Below are 20,000 nucleotides of genomic sequence, written 5' to 3' on the forward strand. Positions count from 1 at the left end.
TTTAGCATAAGATCCTAATTTCACAGTTCAGCTAAATGTAAAAATTAAACTGTGAAACTAGTCCTGTCGTGTGCCCGTCCCATTTACCGGTTCCTTTAAAACCCAGTTCCGTTAGAACTTATGAGACGGTGCATCCATCAGGGTTCGGGGGTGTATTGACGAGTATAATCGTACCAGACCCGGGTTTGGACTATCTAATTAGAATCTTGTCTTTTATTTTAAAGGTGAAATGACTTGCACGAATAGCCAGCCTCAGAGTGCTACACTTCTTTTAAACTCGTTACCTTTTGGTTAAGATACTAGAGAGAAGTCTGGAGGCAAGCCAAGCCTCTCAGCAATTGTTTGGGCTACCCGGAATTAATTGCGCCCCTAACAGCTTATGTGGGAGGTTGGTAACTATAAAATGATTTATGCTAGTTGATCAGGCTAACATAAGTTTATCAATTTATTTATTAATCCAACCTTCCAGCTGATTAGAGACTTTTTCAACCTGCAATCAGAGCCAAAATAACCTCGAATATTTTGCTTTTATCACCCTTAAGACAACTCGTTACTCGCAAGGGGAGAGAAGTTAAAACTTCCCTTATCTTAAGGTTTCTTTATATTATTCTGTTATAAACTGTAAAGTAAGTCCTGATAATTCAGAGACCGATCTTCGACATGCTTACCTCTGTGCAATTATGGCCAGGGCTCCAAACGTGAAGCTTTAGAGAAAACCTGAAAGAATCAGGATTATGTTTCTTTTTCAAAAAAGGTTTATTACAAAATCAAAATACAAAAATGGGTAAAGTAAAAAACAATTACTATCCCCCACGGAGGAATTAGTTCAAAATGATTAAATGAGAGTCAGTTTACACCAGCTCTCGTCTTCTCAGAATCTCCCCAAGAACGAAGCCTGAAGCCCTCTCTCGAAGAACAAGACCCCCGCTCGATCTGAGCTGCATCCTTTTATATCATTTCTGAGACTGCTCTAAACAATGCAAGAGTCACAAGTCATTCTCTCCTGACAGTTTAGGTCAAGGGGTCATCTACCAGATACACTTTTTTAGCTCTACATAAGACATTTAGTATCATTTCACTACATGCAGTATTCACATGAGGGCACAAAAGTTACATTCTGCACTCCTGGAATGAGAGCACAGGTCATAAATCTTCATATTGGTAGCAAATTGTAGATCTTCTTCCAGCATTCCTGAGAGCTCCTGGGTCCAGCTGGGCTTCTCCTCACTCCATGCCAGTCCTTCTTTTCCCGCCAGAGGTGGAGTTAGGGGCGGGCCCAGGGGTGTGTCCATGGGTGGATCTAGAGAAGACAGCTTGTCTTTTGACCCTTTGCCTAGTTCTGTCCTCACCAGCAAGTCCTGAACTCCTGTCCTCTTGACCCTTGTGTGACCCTTGTCTCTGACCACTGTTTCTAAGCCTTGACTGGTTGCTCGGGCTTGCAACATCCCCCATGAGGACGAACTGAGGCAAAGGACCATAAAAAGATAGAGCAGCAATGCAAGCTTTCATAAATCTAGCATCCATCTCACTCAGGAACGGCTGAACACTCAGACACCTAACTGTGGCCTCCACATCAACCCTCATTCTCATCATAATGCCATCATCAGCTACGGGTAAGCACAAGGTCCCTTTGCGGGTTGTTACATAACCTTTAAACTGCTTTCTCCCATCTGTGGGATCTTCACCCAGAAAGAATAAAGATAAATCCATCACCGGAGCTTCTCCACGCGGAAGCGATCCCATCATTTGAGGTGGGAAGCTGGCGCTGAAAACCAAAACATGATTTTTCGTATCCAACAAAGGTGCGGTTCCAAAAGAGTTACAGACTTCTGGGCCGAACCATCCAGTCTTTACAGACAAAATATTCATAAACTGAAAGCAATCTATAATCTTGCCTTGACAAACAAAGTAACACCCCTTCTGGGATTTAATCCTCCATCTCATTTCTCTCCCAGGTGCAATTCGGACAGGGGAAGGAATGCCTGCTGGCTCACTACTTAGACAGACCATAGGGATTTCACGTATCACATCAGGACACGGGACGCATGTCGAAGCTGCCGTCATTACTGATACAACCTCTTCAGCCACGTCAGATGAGGGCGCCGTTGTCAGCTCCTCGTCGTGGGCCTGCTCAAGCAGGGCATCTACTCCCGGGGAGGACAACATTAGTATGTCGTCTTCCTGATCAGTCTCCCGCTTGAATCCCTTTTCCATTTGGTCTGGATGTACTGAATAAACCTGCAAGACACGCAGCGTTTATTCATCGTAGCATGTTCACACTGGAGCCCGATTGTCTTAGTCTGAGGCAATCCATCCCTCCCGTGATTCACGGTGCACAAATAGTATGCGCCATTCAGAGAGAAAACAGTTGATGGACCTGCGGAGGGGATTAATCCCTCTATGATATTCTGCCGAATCGAGTCCATCTGGAAGGAACATAAAATATGTTCCACATGAGATATATAACACATTTCATGAAGCAATAAGTAACTGCATTACTGCATAAACACTTCTTAATTATAGGAGAAAATAGATCATCAGAAGCTGCAGGAAGAACCACACTACAATTCCTATCTGCAGGCATAGTTTTACAACAATAATCCTCACAACAAGTGTATACCAGTTATGAAATGTCTACAACATCCTAAAGACAAACTGGATAAAATAGTTACAAAATCCTGACATACCTCCAGATTCAGAGCGTCAATCAGCTCAGATTCAGGATGAGTTTGATGAGCCATTGGTTCACTTCAAGTTACAGACTGACAGTTAAGGAGCAAGTGACACGCGGTGCAGAGAGGCCTGCACTTAAACAGGAGCAACAAGAAGGGGGGCTAATACTCCCTCTACCTTGACTCCTCTCTTCCCATCTTATCTGGATCTACCAGGTCCTTTCTCCTTTCTCCTAACAGCTTTCTTCCTGTCAACTGCCATTTGTTGTTTTTACAGGCCAAAATCATACCGATTATTAAAATAATCACCCCACACATCAATCCTAGAGCGCACAGAAGCCAGAACAGAGCATCCCAGACAGGCCTAATGATGTGCTCTCTCACTCCTTTTACCAACATGCCCATTGAATCAGAAGTTCCTTGAATTACATTGTTAGAAACCTGCACTACACTGTCACTCATAATTTCATTCACACCACGTACTATCAGACTCACATGACGTAATGTGCCATTTATGCCATATGCAAAATAATCAAACCAGTCAGCTTTTTGCTGATCTAACGATCTTCGAAATGGTGAGCAAAAACCACTTCTCAGATCCCAATTTGGGAAATTTCTAAAGTTAGGAAACTCTTTGGGTGCATCAGGGTCAATTGTGAATCTTTCAGGTTGAGGATTTTTCCCTATTCTCGGTTCATTAAAACACACATGATGGTCTATGCCTAACCCGTTAAGGTAATTGAAATTGACCAGACTAAACGCTCCCCATTTCGTCGTTCCTGGCGCTGTAAATCCAGGTGGCACTAAGTCTCCAACTTTATCATTCATAATCATTATACGATCTAAAAGACCATTTCCTGTTTTTGTATCATTTACTTCCCAAGTATTTGTTTTATCAATAGAAAACCAATTTGTTTTAACTCGAAGTTGACCATGTTCCATCACAAGAGTTTTAGTTCCCACTAATTTTCTTTCAAAGGTTTCTGCTTCAATCCTTGTGTCCTGGGGGTAATAATCATATTTTTGCTTATTATATCCCTCTCCATACCAGTATGTCATAGGATATGTCTCGTACATTCCTTTTCTATAATATCTATAATCTTCTGGAATATCTCTTTGCATATAACCTCGTAAGACTTTATAGCATAATTCTCCAGTTCCTAAAGTAGCTATGTTTAGATAAGGAGGCCTAGGTTTAAAAAACTCTCGATCTCCCAATGTGTCTGGACGCAGACCTCCAACTGTTAATCCATATAGTTGTGAATACCAAAAAATACACATCCTTCTAGTTAACCCTTTAGTATTATTACAGACTTCCACCTGACATCCTTCAAGCATTAAGGTGTAATTTCTAGCCCATGTGGGACTGTGATAAAAATCTTTCTTATGGGTTGGTCTAATCATTTCATTTACTGCTTCGAAGATGGAGTCTGCCTCAATTATACTATCAGGAGTAGCTGTACCTTTTTGATAATATGCTCCTGCGATCCTTATTCTAAGTGGCTCGCCTCCTTGCCATACAGCGCTATTATTCGCTTTCCTGGTTAAACAGAGTCTAGTTTCTTCATTCCATGCATGAAATCCTGTATCTAAGTTAGTGGGATCAGATTGATCCTTTTTCATCCATTGCACTACTTTTGGGTGTTTAAAATTAGGAACCTCATAAACCCATTCTGTATAAAGAGTGTGTCGTATTGGATGCAGTTCCCATCCTTGAGGCTGAAGGCCTACCTCATTATGGAGGCAGAAAAATGTCCAGTTAAAATATGTACTATTAGTGGGAAGTATATAATTTTGATATCCTGTGTAGTTTGCATATTCACTATGACCTTTACGTAAGAGTCGAGCTAAGTCTGAAGTAGATCTCTTACCCCGCATACCGGGCTCTAGAAAGAGAGGAACGGTCTCTTCACCTTCCTCTGCCTCAGCCAGGGGATCAGACATTGCAGGGGGTACTTTTGATAACCATTTAATCACATTATCCTTTACTTTCTGCCACATGTGACTCTCTCCTATCATGGACAAGGAATCATATTTTAGTGTTGTGTTAGGAGGGGGGGTCGGGCAAACATCTCTTCGTTCCCTCCCTCTTGATAATCTTTGATACCAATGCGTAATATTTCCTGTTTGCCAGGAACTTAAACTACTGTCTTTGGTCTGAAAACACCCAAATTCGATTCTACGAGGCCACCATCTCTCTATCTTTATCACTTTGAAAGTGGTGAAGTTGTGTCCCCATTCTAAATTATTTCTAAGGCAATATTTGTAAACCCACAACTCTACTTCACCTGAAGTTTGATTTAAGATTTTCTTTTTCCTCAATATTATCTGACAAGATCGATCAAGCTCTGTGGATCCTGTCTGATCCATTAAGACTGCCATATACTCCGCCCATGGGCCGGTCTCACCACACTCCGTGTCATTCTTCTCCTCCTGCTCTGCTGCAGAAAATGATGTCACGGAGGGTGTGGCCATGATCCGGTCAAATCCATTTTCTCCACAGGGCAAGCGCAGGCAGCCAGTTTTGTTCCCTGTTACACTACAAATCTTGAATCCAATCTGTGTTGCTATCATGCAGGTGGTTATATTCTCATTAAAATCTTCTTTGGGCCATAACAGCTTAATTTTGGATACATTCCAATTCCCTACTAATTGTTGCGGTCCTCCGTGAGTTATGTTATATGTCACCGAGGACACATGATACGTTCGGAGATATACATGTACCCCATATGCAATCGCTATACTTAATCCTATGAGGCTAAATTCGAAAAGGATAAAAAAGGCCCATTTAATCCATTTTATTATCCAATCCTTTCCTTTCGGAATATTTACATTTCTCTTTTTAACTTTGGGGTCAACTCCCGCCGGAGTTGCATACCTGACCACTTTTCGTTTTCTGCTGCTTTCCCTCTTATGCTTCTGCGTAGATAACATCTGTAAGACAGAAGCATAAAAATCAGCAGGAAATGAAAGCGCCCTGCTCTAGTTAGGTAGAGTCAGATTGGGGACCAGCCTTCTACGAGACATTCTAGTGTGAGCAGTCCCATAAATCTTAGGCCAATATGCCTCTCCTCTCCGGGTGGTCACTATGTTAACAGCCGAGCTGCAAACGCGACCCGACAGGTCTATTACCTCTATCAAAGTTAACTGATAAGGCATGAACTTACGCTCCGCCCCTGGTCCAAGACTCTTCAGCTCAACCAGGTATGATGTAACACGCTTACGCATCCCTGGGGGCTCCTGAACAGACAATCCTGTATGCCAGTCCAGAGTCCCTGACAGATAAGTTCCCCATCTGTCGTCTTTATACTCTTGAGTTACCCCAATCTGTGTACCTGTTTCCCATGCATCAGCCAGCGTACCAAATTGTTGTCCTAATATCAAGCTCTTAATAGACTCAAATTTGGACCGAGCCTGAAGCTCTTCCAGTCCTTTTTCTCTGGTCTTGAGCTTGAACACAAATGGATAAGCTTCCACCCATAAATCTCTAACCGGCTTCACCAGGCTAGGATTCCTGAGCAGCTCTCCTACAAAAAACATACTTGGCTGGCTTGTCGGTAAGCAGGTAGTCAAAACACCATTCTTCGTGAAACAGCACCCATCTTTGATTTCACCTCTGTGAGTGCATTCACAGACCTGCCAGGAGATTATGCCTGGATTATTCCTCAAGCAGGTTCCGCAAAAACATATTTTAATGGGAGCAGACAGCTCCACCGCACCTGTATGCAAGTCTGTTCCTCTCTCCAGGTGAGTGGGCTTCTGCTCCCGGAGCCCCGACCATTTAATTAGGGTGCACAGAGATCCGCATGTCACGCATGTTCCCGGCTTCAAGCCTCCCCATTGCGCGTAACGATACGCATTTGCAGATTCTATGAAGCCCGGAAACATAGCCACTTTACAATCTCTAACAGAATTCCCCTTCGTTAGCAAAATTAGGCCCGTAGCACCTGAGATCTTACAAGTCATTTCTTCACTAGATTTTGGCCCAGCCATGACCTTTAATCAAGTAATTAATTAAAAAAAAAAATTATTTATTTATTTATTTATTTTTTCAATTAATTACTTTTATTTTTCAGAGTTATTTTATAACTTGATGAGGGTGAACGCGCAAACCAGTGTCAGTTAAAACCACGTTCCCAGTTACGTCTTTTATTATGAAGGGACCACTTACGTTATGCTTAATGCAATCTCCTTTTCGAACCGGTCCTCTTTTGACCCAAATTCTTTCACCTTTCTGTAACACAGAGACGTGTTCCGGGTTAGTTTTTTTCTCAGTTCTTTTCAGTTTCGTCCTATTAAGGATCACATTTAGTTCTGAAACTCCCTCCGGTGTATCCCATCGGGAGCTCAGGTTAGTCAGGATGTGATTTTTTATCGTCCTAACTGCTCTTTCTGCTATTCCGTTAGTGTGGGACTCGTATGGGATAGAAAAAATGTGTCTTATCCCTCTCGATTCAAGCAGACAAGAAACTTTGTCATTCTTAAATTCAGGTCCTCCATCCGAACGGAGTGACTCACACGTGAGGGGCAGGTGTAGAGATAAGGCCATGCTGACCGTATTTCCTGTGACACGTTTCAGCGGTATTATCTTGCTCTGATCACCTGGTCCATTATCTTTGATTACCAAAAAGAACTTATGTCCGTTCACCCCTCTAGAGGCACATTCACCAACATCCGTGCTGAAATGCACCCCCGGCACATCACACATGATGGGCAGATGGTCATAAATCACGGGTTGAGCCCCTCCTTTTACTTTACACGACTCACACGTCGCTTTTACTCGTGCTGTTAGTTCTTTCAGCTTTGGTACAGAAATATTTTCTTTTTTGAAAATCTCACGCAACCGTAATACTCCTACGTGTCCGTAATTTTTATGCGCAAATGTCACCAGCTCTTCATCAGCTGCAGCGCTCCTGTTCTGTAAAAACGCTGTGGGTAGAAACAAAGCTCGAGCTTGTACTAATTCATCCACTTCTGCGTTTCCGATTTCATCTTCGCTTTTTCCATTTGTATGGCTATTTACATGTGTCACCTGAATCTGTAATTTTTTCTTATAACACGATACTAAAGTCCACAAGTCAGCGTGTTCCAATCTTTCTCCATCAGTTTTCTGGAAATCTTTAGCTTCCCAAAATGCTAAATGATCATCCAGCCCGTCTTTAACGTATTTAGAGTCTGTGACCAATCTTACTGATCTGAGCTTCAGCTTACACGCGTCAGCAAGCGCCATGACAACGGCCGTCAATTCTGCAGTTTGAGCGGATCCGACAGTCTGTCCAGCTTGTTGGTATTTCCTGTCCTTTAGCAGTCTCACAAACCCCCACTTACAGAAGTCTGCATCTGCTGTTTTCTTAGATCCATCAGTGTAGTAAACTGCCTCTGGTTTTATGGGTTTAACAACCTCTTTCCTGTCAGGCTTAAGTTTTGTTTCTCCTTCCACGTGAATCTGCGGGTTTGCCAATAACATCTCCCACTTTGCCCATCTGGGTAAAACGGCCCTCGCCTGTGGGAGGAGATCTTTCCGAAGTTCTTTAATCATATAATCAGTAGATTGAATTATGATTTTTTGCGATCCGGCCAGAGCGAACATCATATCTTTATGTTTCATCAGGGTGGTCAGCACCTTTTCGCTGGGCGTGTAACGGGTTTCTGTTGGTGCGAGTCTATAGCCTTTACATGTTATCAGACTCTTGCTGTCATAGTTCTGAAATAAACACTCTGTGAAATTCTGTCCTACAATCACTCTTACAGCTAACGGTTCATGATGCTCTCTATTTGAAAGATTCACTAGATTAGCACCTATTTTAACCATCACTGCTTGGTAAGTCTCACGCTCCTGTGAGCTCAGTTTGCGGTTGTGCGTCACCAGTTTCTGACCCACTTTGGTTCTGAGACCTTTTTTAAGTGACATTATGGGATCAATGATGTTTCGAAAATCACGGACGTTGCTGGAAATGTACTGAAGCTGTCCGATTACACCTTCCAGCGTCAGTAAGTCATGCGGGGGTGTTATGTTTTGCAAATAGGTGCAAGGTACTGACACTGAATTTGACACCTCAAAACCTAGGAACGTGACTTTTGTGCGTCCTAGCTGGCTTTTCTTCAAGTTGAGTTTGAATCCTGCACATGTCAGTCTGGTCACCACCTCGTCCAAAGTTTTCAGGTGTTCGCTTTCACAATCATGCGTGAAAAATATGTCATCAATATATTGAACAACAGGTAAACCTTCCAGATATGACTGTACGACACCTTGAAATTTATTCGCCGCATTTACCCATCCCATAGGTAGAACGCACCATTGAAAATGCTTTCCTTCAAATGTAAATCCAGTTTTAGCTCGACTTTCTTGCGCTAAAGGTACAGACCAAAAACCGTTAGCCAAATCGATGCATGTTTTATATTTTTTAATAGGCATGGTTCGGAGCTGCATGTATGGGTCAAAAGTTTTACGCACGTCGTGCGGAGTCACTCTATTTAAACCTTTTAAATTGTGTACCAGTCTGTAGGTGCCATCAGGTTTAGGAACAGCTTGAATGGGAAGACAGGTGGATAATGTATCTTTCTCTTCGATTATCCCTTTTTCTTTAAGCTCAGCGAGAGTACATCTGATCTCATCTCTTCCTTCTCTGATCGGATACTGCTTTTCCCTGGCAGGCATCGCTCCTTTAATAATGCATTGTTCTTTTACTCTGCCACAATCATTTTTGTGTGTAGCCCAATTACCTTTTTGGATTATTTCTCTGAGTTTGTGCGGGTCCAAACTAGTCTTCTCCAGTTGTTCTTTAATGAGACTATCCATATCTAATTCACCTAAAAAACTCAATTGCAGCGCTGGGTCTTTCGTTATTTTAACTAAATCCTTTAAACTAATTAAGTTTTCTGCACCTTTTATGTAAAGAATTCCCTGTTCATCTTTATGAACTGCCATGTTACGTACAGAGCCGTCTGCGAGTATCACATTCTTGTATCCTATTTGTTCCATCGGATTATTTTCACGCTTTACTGATATTAATGCCCCGGTATCTAAAATGTATTTTGTATTTTTGTATTTTACTTTAAGCCACTCCCCATCCCAATGCGTATGAGATGAGAGCGCCTCAATTATTTCTACTTTTGTGGTGGCGGTCTTCTCTGATTGTTGTATTTCGCGTCCCAATCTTTGATTGATTGGATCAATTTCTCCTTCTGTTCTCTGGTCATCCGGGCCCACTCCTCCGGATTCGCTCTCCTGGGTCGAGCCACAGGGCAGCCGGGGGGTCCCATGAAAAACGGCCTTGCATTTGGGTCCATTTGGCCCCTGGTTCTCTGGTTCTGATTCGGTTCTGTTCTGGGTGGGAGTTGCCTCGGTTGAGAACTCACTGATTGGCTCCCTTGCTGTTGGTGTGGAGGGGGCAGAGGGGATGGTATCTGACCTTTCAATCTGTTTCCGGCCTGCCGTCCTAATTCGTTTTTTGACTGCTTAAATTCCCTCGTGCGATCCCACGCCTGCGCTTGTCTGATTTTTTCTGCAGGGGAGAGATTAGGCCACATCGCAGCCATCATTAATCCCCCGGGCAGATCAGCTAAAAGTTTTTCCTGCTGTACTTGGGAAAGCCCTGCGATTGTTCCCAAACACCCCGCTAATGTAACTTTTCCTGTACTGATTTCAGAGCTTAAAGCTTTCCTCCGTCGTTCACCAGAATCCTCACCAATCCCTCTGGGAGAACTCTCCGCCAGGGACATCAACGATGCTCCTGGGGTTAAACGCAGATCGTTCTTTAATGCTATAACCTGAGAAATTTCTGGACTTGAAAGTTGTTCAATCGTCATACCTCGATCCTGAAGCCGCTGTACATACCCAGCGTCTGTCTCACCCGATGCTCTTTGTGGCAGAATGGTATGATCAAAATGTCCTAAGCTTACTCTTGACTGTTCCTGAGCAGTTTGCCAATATGGGGAATATTCCTGTTCTAGGATTCTCTCTTTAGGCATTGAATTAAGCTGTCCTCCCTGCGGAGTGCTTCGGTTTACATCCAAAGGTTGGGAGGGGCTGCACGGCGAGTAGCAGTGAGTTTTCACTGCCGAATCTCTAGCCATACATCCACCTCGATAAAAATCATATCCTTGGCCTAAATAAGCATGCTTAAAAGGTTGCCCCCATCCTGGTTGCAACATGACTTCTTCCCTACTTTTCGCTGCTTGAATTGCTGAAGCCGTGAAGCCATCTACAGGGTACCAGTCTGGAAAAGGATTTTCTGCTACTTCTCCTGCATAATTCTGGTCTCCCTCTGTATTAATTGCAAACTGGCCTCGTCCTGGTTCTGGAACCGGTCTAACTGGGCCTATGTTAGGAGGTGCCTGAGGGTCATAATATTTCATCTGTACTGGACGGCTTTTCTTATTTAGTCCTCTAATGCCATAAACCATAGGATTTGTCTCATCTCCTTTTTCTGCTCTCTGGGGTTGCTGCTCTACATTTTCTCTGTTCTCACCTTGCTCATGGGCTGTAACTGGGGATAACCAACTCACTTTTTCAGGTGTTTTGCCTCCAGGGATCCGAGTGCTGCATTTTTGATGGGATTCGCATTCTGACCTGAGCGTCCCTTTGGGTGTGCCACGCACCATCAGTTGGGAACCCTGTTCTTCCTCCGATTCAGCCTCACTCTCGCTGCTTCTGTCTCTGGCCTCAAACCAATGTTTGACTTTCTTCTCTACTCGCGGCAAGGCTGACTTATCCACTAAAATTACGACCGGGATGTCTCCTAGCCTGCTAGAGGCTTCGGAATAAATCACTAAACCTGCGCCATATGCTTCAGTTATCCGACACACCTGGGGTTTGTTATTAAGCTTAAACACTAGCCGTCGCGCTCCTAAATCCAAGGCTTCTGACACCACCCGCTCCCAAGCTTGGTGAAAAGAGATGTCGGGATTATGAGGGTCTACGTTAATTATGGAAATCGCGCTGACACGACCTTCCAGATTCCCTAATTGCTTGTCTAAGAGAGTAGTAATTTCTCCAGCTTCGTAATTACGATCTACCAGCGGAATCATAGAACTTCTGCATTCTGCCCCTAAAAGTCTCCTCAGAGAACTTAATGAGGACGTAGTACTGGCAGAACTGTGTGGATCTTTCAGAAAGATCAACACATCTTCTTCTCGGATCTCCGCATCTATTTTCTCGCCTGATAAAATTATCACCGGTTCTTGACCTATCATAACATGATTCGGAGGAGCCGCGGGACTATGCGGTTCTAACGGGGGAAAAGGAATTGGGTTTGGAGTCCTTTCAGCCCCTGACCGTTTCTGAGTCTCGTCTTTGTCCCACGCAGCAACATGCTGTTCAGTGGGCGGTCTCTCCGCTCCTCTCATGGGCACCTGAGAAGGGGTTTGTACATGTAGAAACGGGTTCCACTGCGCCGGCCGAACCGCGTCAGGCGGGTTTGGTGGGGGTGGAGGAAATCCGCTCTCGGAACCGGGGCTCACAGGGAATTCCCCGCGGAGCGCTGGATACAAAGGGGGCGCGGTCGGAACCAATTGGGCTTCATCCCAGGAGTCCGACATTTCAACTGCAGCTCGTCTCCGGTACATTTCCGCTTGGAGCTCCGTGATCCCCAGTCGGTTACATAACGCCTGTCTCATTTGAATTGCCTCATTTTTGCTTCTAGATAAGAAGTAAATTGTTCTACTATTAGCCTGTTGAACCACGAACTCCGCCATAGCAGAGTACATCGCTCCCTGATCACATCGGTACTGCCCGACTCCAAATGGAGTGAGAACTAAAGGTTCCGGTCCAGTTGGTATTTGCTCAAGCAATCCCAGAAGGATCTCATACTGCTCGCCCGTGGGTAGTTTCGCTGGATTTTCCCAACAACACCACGCTATCTGATTAAAAACAGGATCATTTTGTTGTTCTGCTAGAATCACCAAATCACCCACTAACGGAAATACATGATTATTCTTTACTTGAGTTTCAGCATTCGGACAGCGCTCCGCTGCGGCTTGAGCCGTTCCGGCCTTGTTATGAAAACTCCGGTTACAGGATACTGCCAAAACGCTTTGTGGTTCACCTTGAAATGTCGCTATTTCTCCGGTGACAAATCTCACATTAAGGAGAACATTTTCCGGTTTTACCGTTAAAGATCTATCTGCCATGGCTGGTTGAAAGTTTCTCTTTTTTATTATTTGTTTTATTTTTATTCGTTTTCACGTCTTATTCTTTATTCTTACTCTTTATTCCTTTTTATTTTTTGCCTAGCTTTTATCCTTGGCTTTTCTTACGTCGGAAAGCCGTGATTTCTTTATACCTCTTTGAGTTAATCGTCCGTTCTCCCAAATTTCCTTCCTTTTCGAGAAATTGGTGCGGTTTTCGCTCCAAGGTTATAAGCTTATCAGGTCCATTGTGCGTAAGCTTTTATCAGCCTAAAAGACATAGTTCTACGTCGAATAGTCCGGTATCTAATATTTAAACCTTCGCCGATTAGCCTCACGTTGCAGGCGCCATGTCGTGTGCCCGTCCCATTTACCGGTTCCTTTAAAACCCAGTTCCGTTAGAACTTATGAGACGGTGCATCCATCAGGGTTCGGGGGTGTATCGACGAGTATAATCGTACCAGACCCGGGTTTGGACTATCTAATTAGAATCTTGTCTTTTATTTTAAAGGTGAAATGACTTGCACGAATAGCCAGCCTCAGAGTGCTACACTTCTTTTAAACTCGTTACCTTTTGGTTAAGATACTAGAGAGAAGTCTGGAGGCAAGCCAAGCCTCTCAGCAATTGTTTGGGCTACCCGGAATTAATTGCGCCCCTAACAGCTTATGTGGGAGGTTGGTAACTATAAAATGATTTATGCTAGTTGATCAGGCTAACATAAGTTTATCAATTTATTTATTAATCCAACCTTCCAGCTGATTAGAGACTTTTTCAACCTGCAATCAGAGCCAAAATAACCTCGAATATTTTGCTTTTATCACCCTTAAGACAACTCGTTACTCGCAAGGGGAGAGAAGTTAAAACTTCCCTTATCTTAAGGTTTCTTTATATTATTCTGTTATAAACTGTAAAGTAAGTCCTGATAATTCAGAGACCGATCTTCGACATGCTTACCTCTGTGCAATTATGGCCAGGGCTCCAAACGTGAAGCTTTAGAGAAAACCTGAAAGAATCAGGATTATGTTTCTTTTTCAAAAAAGGTTTATTACAAAATCAAAATACAAAAATGGGTAAAGTAAAAAACAATTACTATCCCCCACGGAGGAATTAGTTCAAAATGATTAAATGAGAGTCAGTTTACACCAGCTCTCGTCTTCTCAGAATCTCCCCAAGAACGAAGCCTGAAGCCCTCTCTCGAAGAACAAGACCCCCGCTCGATCTGAGCTGCATCCTTTTATATCATTTCTGAGACTGCTCTAAACAATGCAAGAGTCACAAGTCATTCTCTCCTGACAGTTTAGGTCAAGGGGTCATCTACCAGATACACTTTTTTAGCTCTACATAAGACATTTAGTATCATTTCACTACATGCAGTATTCACATGAGGGCACAAAAGTTACATTCTGCACTCCTGGAATGAGAGCACAGGTCATAAATCTTCATATTGGTAGCAAATTGTAGATCTTCTTCCAGCATTCCTGAGAGCTCCTGGGTCCAGCTGGGCTTCTCCTCACTCCATGCCAGTCCTTCTTTTCCCGCCAGAGGTGGAGTTAGGGGCGGGCCCAGGGGTGTGTCCATGGGTGGATCTAGAGAAGACAGCTTGTCTTTTGACCCTTTGCCTAGTTCTGTCCTCACCAGCAAGTCCTGAACTCCTGTCCTCTTGACCCTTGTGTGACCCTTGTCTCTGACCACTGTTTCTAAGCCTTGACTGGTTGCTCGGGCTTGCAACAGTCCTACTGAAATAACAGGTGTTTAGACATTTTAGCTGTCCAATTTTTTTAAACAGTGTTCACAGATTTGAGTTTTCTGCTATTTAGGATTAGTTTGCTTGATTCTTCACTTACTTTTTGTGCTTTTTTTGCTTCTTTGTGCTTTTTGCTTTCACATCTTTCACTACATTCAGCTCATTTTGACAGTTTAGCTTAGTTTCAGCTTACTTCAGCTATTCAACAACTTCAGCAATTCGTTTCTGAATTCGGCTTATGCTACTCATTTCACAGTTCAACTAAATATAAAAATTAAACTGTTAAACTAGTCCTACTCAAACAACAAGTGTTTAGACCTTTTTGCTGTCCAGATTTTTAAAAATGTTCAAATTTCAGTTTTCTGAGGTTTAGGATTGTTTTGTCCGTTCTTCACTTTTTGTGCTTTATTTACATTTTGGTGCTTTTTGCTTCTAAATCTTTCAAAACATTCAGCTCATTTTAACAGTTTAGCTTAGTTTCAGCTTCAGCAATTAGTTTCTGAGTTCAGCATATGATATTAATTTCACAGTTCAGCTAAATGTAAAAATTAAACTGTTAAACTAGTCCTACTGAAATAACAGGTGTTTACACATTTTAGCTGTCCAATTTTTTTAAACAGTGTTCACAGATTTGACTTTTCTGCTATTTAGGATTAGTTTTTTTGATTCTTCAATTACTTTTTGTGCTTTTTTTGCTTCTTGGTGCTTTTTGCTTTCACATCTTTCACTACGTTCAGCTCATTTAACAGTTTAGCTTAGTTTCAGCTTACTTCAGCTATTCAACAACTTCAGCAATCCGTTTCTGAATTCGGCTTATGCTACTCATTTCATAGTTCAACAAAAAATTAAACTGTTTAACTAGTCCTACTCAAACAACAAGTGTTTACACCTTTTTGCTTCCAGATTTTTAAATAATGTTCAGATTTCAGTTTTCTGCTGTTTAGGATTGATTTGTCCGGTCTTCACTTTTTGTGCTTTATTTACATTTTGGTGCTTTTTGCTTCTAAATCTTTCAAAACATTCAGCTCATTTTAACAGTTTTGCTTAGTTTCAGCTTCAGCAATTAGTTTCTGAATTCAGCATATGATGCTAATTTCACAGTTCAGCTAAATGAAAAAATTAAACTGTTGAACTAGTCCTACTAAAATAACAGGTGCTAAAGACATTTTACCTGTCCAATTCTTTTAGACAGTGTTCACAGATTTGAGTTTTCTGCTATTTAGAATTAGTTTTTTTGATTCTTCACTTACTTTTTGTGCTTTTTTTTTTTGCTTCTTTGTGCTTTTTGCTTTCACATCTTTCACTACGTTCAGCTCATTTAACAGTTTAGCTTAGTTTCAGCTTACTTAAGCTATTCAACAACTTCAGCAATCCGTTTCTGAATTCGGCTTATGCTACTCATTTCACAGTTCAACTAAAAATTAAACTGTTAAACTAGTCCTACTCAAACAACAAGTGTTTACACCTTTTTGCTGTCCAGATTTTTAAATAATGTTCAGATTTCAGTTTTCTGCTGTTTAGGATTGATTTGTCCGGTCTTCACTTTTTGTGCTTTATTTACATTTTGGTGCTTTTTGCTTCTAAATCTTTCAAAACATTCAGCTCGTTTTAACAGTTTTGCTTAGTTTCAGCTTCAGCAATTAGTTTCTGAATTCAGCATATGATGCTAATTTCACAGTTCAGCTAAATGAAAAAATTAAACTGTTGAACTAGTCCTACTACAATAACAGGTGTTTAGACATTTTACCTGTCCAATTCTTTTAGACAGTGTTCACAGATTTGAGTTGTCTGCTATTTAGAATTAGTTTTTTTGATTCTTCACTTACTTTTTGTGCTTTATTTGCTTGTTGGTGCTTTTTGCTTCTACATCTTTCAAGACATTCAGCTCATTTTAACAGTTTTGCTTAGTTTCAGCTTCAGCAAATAGTTTCTGAATTCAGCATTTGATGCTAATTTCACAGTTCAGCTAAATGTAAAAATTAAACTGTTGAACTAGTCCTACTAAAATAACAGGTGTTTAGACATTTTACCTGTCCAATTTTTTTAGACAGTGTTCACAGATTTGAGTTTTCTGCTATTTAGGATTAGTTTTCTTGATTTTTCACCTACCTTTTGTGCTTTTTTGCTTCTTTGTGCTTTTTGCTTTCACATCTTTTACTACATTCAGCTCATTTAACAGTTTAGCTTAGTTTCAGCTTACTTCAGCTATTCAACAACTTCAGCAATCAGTTAGCAAATTTAGCATATACTGCTAATTTCACAGTTCAGCTAAATGTAAAGATTAAACTGTTAAACTTGTCCAACTGATATAACAGGTGTTTAGACATTTAAGCTGTCCAGATTTTTATACAATGTTCACAGATTAAAGTTTTTATTTTTTTTTTTTTTTTTTTTGCTATTTAGCATTATTTTTCTCTATTCTTCACTTACTTTTTGTGCTTTATTTGCTTGTTGGTGCTTTTTGCTTCTACATCTTTCAAGACATTCAGCTCATTTTGACAGTTTTGCTTTGTTTCAGCTTCAGTTAAGCTGTTCAGCAGCTTCAGCTCAGCTGTTCAGCAGCTTCAGCTTACAGTTTCAGCTATCCAGCATTCAAACAGCATTTGTGCAATAAATGCAATTTTTCTAGTTCTTCTTCTTATTCTGCTTCCGTACACTTTTTGAACCGCTTCTTCTCCTTCAAATTTTGAGCTATTTCAACAATTTTATACCAAAACGTTCAGCTCGTTAAGCTCTTTCCGGCTATTACTTTTGGCATTGATATCTTTAAAATTTTTCGAGTTATTAAGCTTTTTCTGCAAAAATTTTCCCATTGAAATGAATGGGATTGGTCAATTTTCAGCAAATTCCTATCACTTTTTTGACCTAAAACTCTACTGGGTTCCTTTTAACTCAGGGACTTCATTCAAAGTTTAACAAACTCACAAGACTTTCCTGTTTAACACATTAAAGAGGCTTTTTGATATCTTTTACGGTTTTTCTAAAATCGCAGGTAGAAGTTGAGGTACGACTTGAAATTTTCAGAAAAATTCACAAAAGTTATAATGGGGAAAGATAGGAGCAGTGACCCTCCCTTGCTCCATTTCTGGCATTGTCGCAAGAGAACCGTAGGTCCGATTGAAATGAAACACACACTGGCTTACAGCTAACAAAAATACCTTCGTTTTGAGCTATAATCCATGACTGTACTCCAAACATTGTGGTCGTACGGTTAACTTGTTTGAAAAAATTCAAATTTAAAAAAATGTCTCTCCCCACTGTAAACTGAAGATTCCGCACTCTAACTTTTGAACTTCACATCTTCTGTGAACAACTCTTTACTACCCCCAGACCGTTTGGACTACCAAAACAAATTATAACTCAAAAAGTAGGAATTTTTGTCAGCTTTTCAGAATGGGTTTCATTTTCTCTGTAGGTGTTACTGTTCTTTAGCTACAAGCCTCAGAAGGAGGAGAGACCCAGATTCTGTCTCATTGAAACCCATGTTAAAGGAAGAGAGATTTTCTCCTGAGATCGGCTTCACACAGCTAAAAGTTTCTCGTCATAGCTTCTAGATACTTCATGGTAGGCACATACAAATCGGCACAGATGATCATCAAAGTCTTCTGCCACTCACGCTTTTTGAATTTTTCAAATCGGTGCAGTACTTTTCGAATGGTAATGAGAAGTTTGACAGGTCCAATTTCACTTCTGAAGGACAGATTTTAAAGTGCATGTCAAGTGTGCCTCAGAGTCTTACCCCACCCACGTATCAATTTTAAAAACTGCAACAATGGTAGGCGTTGCCTGGAGGACCGAGAGGGCGGAGCCGCGGCAGTGACGAAGACGACGGCTAACTAGACGATGCTAGCTCCCTTCACTCTGAGCAGTCATTAGAAGTGGAGGACGTTTCTCCCCCTCCTTATCCAGACACTCGAGAAGAAAGGGACCAAGTCTATTTGGAGGAGACAAGCGGACCTGAGCCTTATTGTTTTGAGCGTGTGAGTTGCCTGAAACTACAGGAACTGACCCAACAGAACCATCTCTGAATGTAAGTAGCCGTTAGCCATAGCATCAGATTAGCTGCAGGGTTTTGCTCCACGGCCCCCAGAGCTAGTATTCAGCATGTTTTAGAGGTTTATCTGCTTCAGCACACTTGGTTTTAATCAGCAGCAAATAGCTGAGCTGCTTGACAGCCAATCTAACCCGTTAAAGCAGGAAAACCACTGAAACGTGCTGGATAGCAGCTCTGGGCTCAAGTTACAGTCTGCTGCATAAAGTTATGAAACTACCCCATGAGAAAATTATTCTGTAATGTGTTCAGCCCACTAAAACTGCCCTGATTTCATTATTTATTTACTGATACTAGCTGCTCTTGGTTGCAGGTGGTCCTCTGGTGTCTGCAGCTGGTCTTCTGCTGGTGTCGTCAGGATCAGGAGCTTCCAGAAGAATGTGCCTTTCAATGACTCTTTCCCCCTTATTTGTTATATTAATTAAATAAATCTCAATTTATATATTTCCTGTTTTTGTTCATGTCCATAAATACTTAAACATGTTTGAAATTAAAACGAGCTTTTAACAGTGAGGTGCTAGTTTAATTCATCACAATAGAGCTAGTTAAACATGCGACAATTCAATTAATGTAATTTATAAATATCCATTAAAATATCAAAACTGGAATCAAAATGAGATATTTGGCAGCACAAAAAACTTGTCAAACACAATATTTATTATAATAATTGTAGGCAGACAGGAGACAGAGCTGATGGAGGTTCTCAGTCATCGAAGGATGGCTGAAGGCTTTCCAGGAACAGGAGATGTGGTGTTGTCTCTTCTCTCTCTATTCTGCCAGATGAGCTGATAGGTTACAGGTGTGTGAGGACATCCTCATGCTGTCATAACCAGATGACAGGAGTTATCAGGTGATCAGCCAGGCTAATTATGAGATGCAGAAAGAAAACAAATCCAGGACAGTGTACAGTAATAAAAATAATTGTGGTGTTGCTCACCTTATGTGCTCTTATAGAGTTATTAACGTGTGCCTGCCTCATGGTGTAGAGTCCATATTTTGCTGAGTGTCCTGCAATAATGCAGGTTATTAGTTAATTTACTTTTGATAGCAAAAACTAAATATTTAATGTAAAAGTTATTTACCAGGTGAATCAGCTCACACGTCACCACCAAGTGTCACAGGGCCAGAATCAGTAGCCTCCTTCATGATGTCATGATGTAATCACATACTTATTTAATTGTTAATATCTTAAAAATTCTGAATTGTTTTAATTTTTTTACCTTGAACAGTTCACTGAGCTTGCACTGTCACTGAGGTGGAAGCTGGAATCAACAGCAGACACCTCACATCTTGGTCTTTTCAGGAGGTGTGAATGCTCTGGGACCTTCTGGAAGATGAATTTCTGTCATGGTCCCTGTGTCACAAGACACACTGAGGCTGGGAGCTCTATAAAAAACAAAGAAG

General features: G+C 41.5%; 1 protein-coding gene and 2 long non-coding RNA genes across 5 annotated transcripts in view; 2 read left to right on the forward strand and 1 right to left on the reverse strand.

Moving 5' to 3' along the window:
* Window positions 1-20,000, forward strand: part of septin7b (septin 7b) — a 537,254-nt gene that overhangs the window by 251,313 nt on the left and 265,941 nt on the right. The window lies entirely within an intron of this gene.
* LOC139069858 (uncharacterized) lies at window positions 18,256-19,036 on the forward strand. Its single transcript, XR_011520524.1, has 2 exons — window positions 18,256-18,575; window positions 18,910-19,036. It is a non-coding gene; the product is annotated as an uncharacterized lncRNA (long non-coding RNA).
* Window positions 19,678-20,000, reverse strand: part of LOC139069859 (uncharacterized) — a 1,745-nt gene continuing 1,422 nt past the window's right edge. Inside the window, exons 2-3 of the long non-coding RNA XR_011520525.1 lie at window positions 19,817-19,982; window positions 19,678-19,736 (exon numbers count right to left, since the gene is read on the reverse strand). This is a non-coding gene — a long non-coding RNA (uncharacterized lncRNA). The remainder of the gene's footprint in view (window positions 19,737-19,816; window positions 19,983-20,000) is intronic.

The sequence above is a fragment of the Nothobranchius furzeri genome, chromosome 5, assembly GCF_043380555.1.
Source record: "Nothobranchius furzeri strain GRZ-AD chromosome 5, NfurGRZ-RIMD1, whole genome shotgun sequence".
Classification (NCBI taxonomy): Eukaryota; Metazoa; Chordata; class Actinopteri; order Cyprinodontiformes; family Nothobranchiidae; genus Nothobranchius; species Nothobranchius furzeri.